The sequence below is a fragment of the Monopterus albus genome, unplaced genomic scaffold (genome assembly GCF_001952655.1).
Source record: "Monopterus albus unplaced genomic scaffold, M_albus_1.0 scaffold505.1, whole genome shotgun sequence".
Classification (NCBI taxonomy): domain Eukaryota; kingdom Metazoa; phylum Chordata; class Actinopteri; order Synbranchiformes; family Synbranchidae; genus Monopterus; species Monopterus albus.
In genome coordinates, this window is record NW_018128385.1 from 50073 (window position 1) to 57787 (window position 7715).

At 39.8% G+C, this 7715-nt stretch overlaps 1 protein-coding gene across 3 annotated transcripts in view; it reads right to left on the bottom strand.

Moving 5' to 3' along the window:
• The window catches only part of ulk2 (unc-51 like autophagy activating kinase 2), a 64886-nt gene that overhangs the window by 41695 nt on the left and 15476 nt on the right, over positions 1 to 7715 (bottom strand). The gene's annotated exons all lie outside the window — the stretch shown is intronic.

The window sequence follows — 7715 nt, forward strand, 5'->3', positions numbered from 1 at the left end:
CTTAAAAACTTCCCTGAACCATGCATCTATTACAAATTGTTAAACTTTTTTTTGGACAAAAGTGTACCAAATTAATGTAATGTACATTTTAATGTAAAGTATGTTTTACATCCAGTTGAGCAACATTTGGAATTTTTGCCCTGAGTCAATAAAGATGTAGTATAATTAGTTAGCCCCCTCATAATAACACTTAAATAGTATTATAATATTTAATATTAAGACATAAGTGTATTTGTCTTAGTATTAGTACTTTTAGTTTGCACTTAACAAATGAAGGTCAGTGCAGAGTGGTATAGGTTAAAAAGTGTAATCACAAATTTTGGTCATAGAATTTCACCAAAAGTCAGAAATCAGAGAAACATGCAGTCATCAGCAGGACTGAATCAACAAAGGGTGGTAGCAGAACACATAATCAAAAAGTAATGCTGGTATTTATTTGTATTTCTCACAGCCGTCCAGCTATTCCACATACAAATAAATACCAAGTGACCGTGAGTTGACCACTAATGATAGCACTGTGCCACTATGCAAATCAACTGACTTGTGACCCCATGCTAATGAGCTTGTTGGTTTGGTTGCTAAATAGCTCAGTCTCTTTGAATCCTATACAGTGATGGGGCATTATCCATACTGACTGTATGTGTGTGAGATATGTGTATGTTGGGAGGTTTGGGGTTTACATGAGAATGAGAAGGGGGATGGGAGCCGAGTCGCCATGAAGCAAGGGGAGTGACGGTAACTGATCCATCACTGTCCCATCACACAATATACACAGACTCACACTTGCTGAATGCTGGAAGAAAAGTCTTACAAACCACAGTGTGTAAGAGAAAACTGAGGGTACTTCTAAGAAAAGCTGCTGCCGGGAGAGACATTCATCTGATTTGTGTGTATTTTGGCACTCTCTTGTGTTGTTGTTTCCGGCTGATGCAGATTGGTTTATTGCCTAATTGCTAAAAAGCAAGATGAATTTCAAGAGGCAGGTGGTGATAGCAGCACACAGGGCAGTCCTTGTTGTTGAGGACTTAGAGGAAGTAGCAGCTCACAGTTATGAAAGTAATGACTGCTCGAACCGTTTACACAAATGTTTTTTAGAAGGTACTCTCCTCACACTGAACACATCTAAAATAAAAGTCAGTGGACTTTAGATTTTGATGGGCTGCTGCCAGATGAGGGCTGAGCTCCAAAACATTCTCTTCCAGCACAAAATATTCCAAAACAGCTGTGACATAAATAGCATTACAACCTTATCACACTCGTATAATATTTACAGGCAGAAAGATAAGAGGATGTTATAAGGTATCCTGAGATATAATATGTTACAACATAATGCCCAGACATGGAAAAATAGGTGGCTCACAAACAAAAACAAAAATCTTCAGTAATGCCACGAGATGATGAGAGCCAAAACAGCACCGTCTGGTTAGTCATTCACTTAATGCTTCACATGTCTACACCAGAAGTGCAAGATTATATAACAATATGGGGGTCAGGATATGAACACACCAGAGAGGGTGGAAGTGGAGAATGACTGAGTGTGTGTACTGTGAAGGGGGAGGTTAAGCAGTGGTTTTGTCATGCTATCAGCAAGCTTAACATGGAGTATTCTGAGTAAACTGGTGTCAGTCAGGAATAAAGTTTGTGCTTTGACATAAAGGCAGCACATAGTGGCAGATGGCTGTGTGAGTGCCAGTAGCATGAGAACAATCACAGGATGAGGACATAATTAATAAGTTGATTTTCTGTGTAAAGGGGGATGGTCATTCATTATTTTGCATTTGTTATTACACAGATACACTGATATGGCCACATTCATAACACACATATAAACACTGTGCAGATTCAACCATCCATGGAAAAGGCATCCCATAAATATTCAGATACCCACACAAAGTCAGACCATTTAGAAGCCCCAAAAAATTCCCCTTGAAGGCAGCCAAGAACATGTACTGCCCCTCTTCAGTCTCAGTACCTCATGTAATTAGGACACACACACTGGGCTATAGGCTCCCTCCAGGCTACAACACAGGGTTCCTTAGAAGCAACATCAGCTTTTGAGAATATTGTCTCTCAAACCAAAACACTTAATGGAAAACATTTATGTATTTGAAGCTGGGTTGACTTTGAGATGGGATTATTTTGTAAAAATACTGTTTCCAAAGCCAAAAACCAACCTTTCACCTGCTTTTCAAATTTTTCCAGAGCTTTCAACTACATTTCAGTCTTTCAAAGTAAACTGTGGTTATATATTTGTGGTCACAGAGCATTTGCCATAATTGCTGAATAAACTACCTGCTAAAGAAAACTATAAATTAATGGTTTTCCTTATCTTATGGCACAAGATAAGGTTGAAACTCAAGAAAAAAGCTTGCTTTGCTTTTTTTGTTTTTGTAACTTCTTGCAGATGTGGGTTTATAGTCAAACAACAAATACTTAATATTACTACTTATCTATAATTACATTATCCTAGGACATGTTAGGCGACCCATAATTACTTAAAGGCACATTTTTGTAGCATGCAACAGTAAGGAATGTTCATGAATGTATAATGTTTTAATGTGAAATCAAAACAAACACCACCTGTTATCTTTGGGGCCATTTCACAAGCAGCTATGGAGCACAAGTGAAAGAGTGGTGAGAATATGAGCCACAGGGCCCTGACACAGGACATCTTATAATTAGACCTGTCTACCTCACACTGCTGCAGGTTGATTAACATGAACAGTTCCATGAAGGAGGACTGGGAATCGCTTGGCTGTGTCTAACACCATCGTTAAAAGCTGCAAATGAGCAGAACTCCTCCAAACTACAGTGCCGGCAATAATGACCTTCAGTCTGTCAAGAGCAAACATACTCCCACATCCAGCCTGGGTCTTTTATCAGTGCATACTATCTATTCTGAGAGGCAGGCAGGTAGCTGGTACTTTTTTCCCCACTGAGGCAGTTGGTGATTCACACACAAGCAGCCTGATGTTTACTGCTTTCACAATAGTAGGCAAGCTTATATAGAGGTCTTGCAAAGCAACTTTTTAAATATATTTTAATGGTGATTTTTTAAAATTTTAACAAGCAAAATGACAACAGAAAAAAACCATTTCAACAAAATAACATATTTGGTATCGGTAACAAAAGGATTTTCTGAAATGTGTTTAATAAATATCTTTGACGACAGAGTGCATCTCTTTCTGGATATGACCACAAGCCCTCATAATATGACTGCTTGACCATGAAATCCTACTAGTGGCATTTGCGACAACATTGATATAGTCCCTCACTCCTATAAACACAGACCGACACAGTGAAAAATACAGTGGAAAAGCAAAGTAGGACGGTCCACATCAGCCCATGAGGTTATGCTGAGTGACAGCAAGAAGCTAGGGGTGGACCGCTCATTAGATTTCGACAGTGAAAACATAGATATAAATAATGTGCAGCTGGAACACAGACGTCCTCGCCGACAGACTACTGGGCTCTGTCTGAGATGTATTTGCCTGCTAATAGAGCTAGCTTGGTCAGATAAGGAGCACTCATATCTATGAAGATATCAGAGTACATTCTAAATTGACATTACCTGGATAGACTGACCACATATTCTCAGTCTAAGCAGTTACTTTGTCATCTAAAAAAAAAAGTCAAAACCTAATAAAACGGAATAATACCAGTCCTACAGGTGAAAATGATAACAGCTTTGAGCCTGGCTCTAAATCTCTGCTATCAGGCTCTCATCCGGCTGTCACAGTAGCAGTTCTTTATCCAGCTGTGGGCTGTCGCCTCGCTGGGCTCTTTCAATCCCTGTCTCACACAGCAGGGTGGACTGAATGGCAGCAATCAGCTTCCATTGACAATGAATGGGCAGCTGTCACTAACCAAGGGATTTGTCTAGGTATGCGCTTGGAGTGCTCAGCAGCGCAGCTGTGCACTTTGGCCACAAAGGGGCTCACATACAGCCAACAACCTTTGCATCACTCACGGTGGTGAAATATCATTTAAAATATTCCTGTATCAAACCTCTAATACGGATCAGCACCAAAATCTAATCAATTGTTCTGTGGCCCATACTCTACCACTCCAAAAAATTTCATCAAAATGTATTCATTACTTTTTGAGATATGTTGCTAACAATCAAATCAGCAAACATGGGCAAAAATGGAGGTTAGTACCTGAATACAGTAATTGTAAGGACCAGTTCTTGCTACCATGCTAACTCTGAGAGACGAGGCAGTCCAAGTAACTTCAAAACAGTGCTGATTTATTCAAAGGATCACAGGTAAAATTAACATTACACGCTCAGATATCTTGCACCTCCAACGTGCTCGCAGGCAGTTGTAAGATGAAAGACCCTGAACCGAACCAGGCCTATACATTATATCCCCTCGGTTGGGCTAGCCCCATACTACACAGAAACGTCAACCGAGACGTCTCTCTCACCAGCTTTGCAGTTGGCTCTGGCAATAGTCAAAACATGAAGCAAATCAACGTGTGAATGTGTATATCTGTTGGTTAAGTGGTGTGTAGCTAAAAACATTCTCACGACCTCTAATACATGTCGTGACTCGAGCATAGGAACATTATGGCCAAGTCTACAGTTTTACACATCATAATAATAATATTAAACACCCTGTCTGCTGACAGTCATCAACTCTTCTTTCTGGTGTCCTTGACCAGATGTCCCCTGTAGAAACTCATATGCAGGCCTAAGCATTTAACAGTCTAACTAGACATCCTCTCTCCACTAACATTTCTAATACATAAAGTATCTATCCAATATCTATCTGACTAAAAATATCTAACATAATAAAGCATAAATACCTGAGATTTTTACTTTGGGCAGAGACACACCAAGCTGACATCTAAGAACTAGCAGCGAGGCCAACTGTCAAGTCACCTCATGTCACCTTTGTGAGTCTAAAAAGGGGGCACTTGAACACACTGCAGAGACTACTGCCAACGGCCAACTACCACGTATGTTCTGTGCCTGTGTGAGAGGAAATAAGTCTCCATACATGCAGGTGGCAGTAGTCTGTATTCATCATTCAACGAGTGAAATGGAAGAACTACGACTGACATTATACAAACTGTAAACAAACAGATAGTTTAGAAACACTAATAGAGATTGACTGATAAGAAGTTCAAAATAGCAGTGGGGTGGTCAACTCAATTTAATGTACGGTATCTGTATAATGCCAAAACTCACACACACACAAACATCAGATCAAGGCAATTTACATAGTAATACAGAAAACAAACAAACAAATTTCCCTTGAGAAAGGCAGTGGGGAAGAAAAACTCCTTTTAAAGGAAGAAACCACAGACAGACCCAGGGTCTTTTTGGGCAGCCATCTGCCTCAATCAGTTAGGGTGAGTGGATAGAGGAAAGAGAAGAGAAGCGATTCAAGCAACAACAAACAAAACTACAATTACCACTTGGCAGTCGTATGCCTCCGTCTACTGGTCAAATTCATGGGAATGGGACAGACTTGAGGTCACAGTGGGCACTTGTACCAAATTTGAAGGCAGCAGATACCACTGGTGCGGAGGCATAACAACAGGGTTGGATCCATGGGTGGGCAATTGTTTTTCAAATATTCAAAACAGCAGAAAATTTCAATGCTGATGCAGTCTGAGCCCAGTGGTAAATTGTCTTATACTTGTATAGTGCTTTTCTATGCTTTACAGCACACTCAAAGCGCCTTCACACTACTTTGCCATTCACCCATTCGCAATCCCAAGCACTCACACATTCACGCATCGGTGTCATCACTGGGATCAACTGGGGGTTCAGCGTCTTGCTCAAGGACACCGACATGTGGACTGGACAAGCCAGGAAATCGAACAGCTAATCTTCTGGTTAGGAGACAACCCACTCTACCTCCTGAGCCACAGCCAAAAGACAGCATGATGGAAAGAGTTTGGTGTGCTAGATGGTACTTGCGTCTCTGAAAACGCTGAAGCAAATCTTCAAATACGCGTTACAACTCAGATAGACTGATCAGATATTCTGAATCTAAATGATTAGATTTTCTTGCCTAAAAAAATATCAGAACCTAATGAATAGCATACCAATCCTACAGGTCAAATCTAAGGGTTCAAAGTTCCCAGATCAATAAATCATAAGTGAACCACTGTTAAACCACAAACAATGCTTCTTTCCAACTGTAGTAAGGCAGACAAGCTACAGCCTCATTTTCCATAGGCTATGTGCAGCTTACTGTGAAAGGGTTATGCAGCTTCAAACACTGAAAAGAGAAAATATTAATGGAATAAATATTTAAAATATTTTCTTGCATCCCTCCAGACCAGTGTTTTATTGTAAATAATCACATTTACAGTTTAAACTTTCAAGAGTAACATACTAGAGATTTACACCCACTGGCCACTTTATTAGGTACACCTGCACAATTGTATGCAACTCACTTCAACACTTCCGCCTCGACATCTGTGTTTATGAAGCTCAAAATGTTTCAGTTTTTGGTGAAATTGTCATAAATGTTTAAATCCAATTATATGTTTATTATTTCTAACTGTGTTTCATTGCTGTCCAAATGCTATAAATGATCTAATTGTCATTTAACAGTGTCTACAAAAAAGAAACCTAATACAGATCTCTGCCTGTGCCTGGTGAGACTTCAAGTGGTGGATGAGAAACCAAACTGGATGCAGCAGGAAGTTATGATAAAAAGCAGCACTAGAAAAACAATAAAAAGTAAGATGAATATACAAAACAAAAAGGGAAGGGCTGTGACCCGCACTCAACTGATAGTCATCAAGAGGGGAAACGCACAAAATTACACTAACTACCAGCAGACAGACCAATATTGCAGGGGCAGAAAAAAGAAAAGCCAGTTGGTGAGAAAAAGATACAGGGAGACACTGTGCGTTAAGCTGTGCTACAGCAGCTTGGTGAATGTTACAAACAACGGAAGCAGATGTGACAGAAAGCAGGCCAATACAAAAGGAAAGAGACTGCATGAAGAAACTACACAATTGACAAAGTGGGCTTTGACAGACTGAGAATGCATCTAAACAAACACAGCAGCACTGTTTCGGTGTCTGTCTGGTGCCAAGACCACAGTGTTCCCTAAATGAAGGTTGGGGGACAGGCCAAATACCGTGGCCGAGTAGACTACTGACTTCTACATTTTTGAAGCATGAATGTCCTTGAGGAGCTGAACATTTTGATAGCTGAAATAGCTGAAAGTTTGGTGAAACAGAATTTCCCCATTCATCATCATCCTTTATTAGCAGACTCAAGGTCCATACAAAAAGGAAATAAAAGAAAGAAAGAAAGAAAGGATATAAAAGAAGAAAAAAAATAAAAATCATAAAAGACATTTATACCAATGTTTCCACAGAGAGGATTGGTAACGTACTACACTAAAACCAGGATTAGCCAGCATCATTATAAGACTGTTCTCAGAGTTATTCACACGACAGATAAATCTGTACATCAGGTTTCTCATTAATGCCTGAAAGGTACTAACATGGACCTGTGAACACAACAGACTGGCGCTGGTGGACCTAGGCTTCTTAAGCAGAATCCTCAAGGCATCATTATAAGCAACTTTAAGTTTCTGTAAAGTAGCTACCTTATATTTACACCACAATGGGGCAGTATACAACGGTGTACAGTATGTTCTGAACAGATGAACTTTAACATTAGCAGAACACATATGAAATTTCCTAACCAACATATTAGCTGGAGCATACAAAATGCG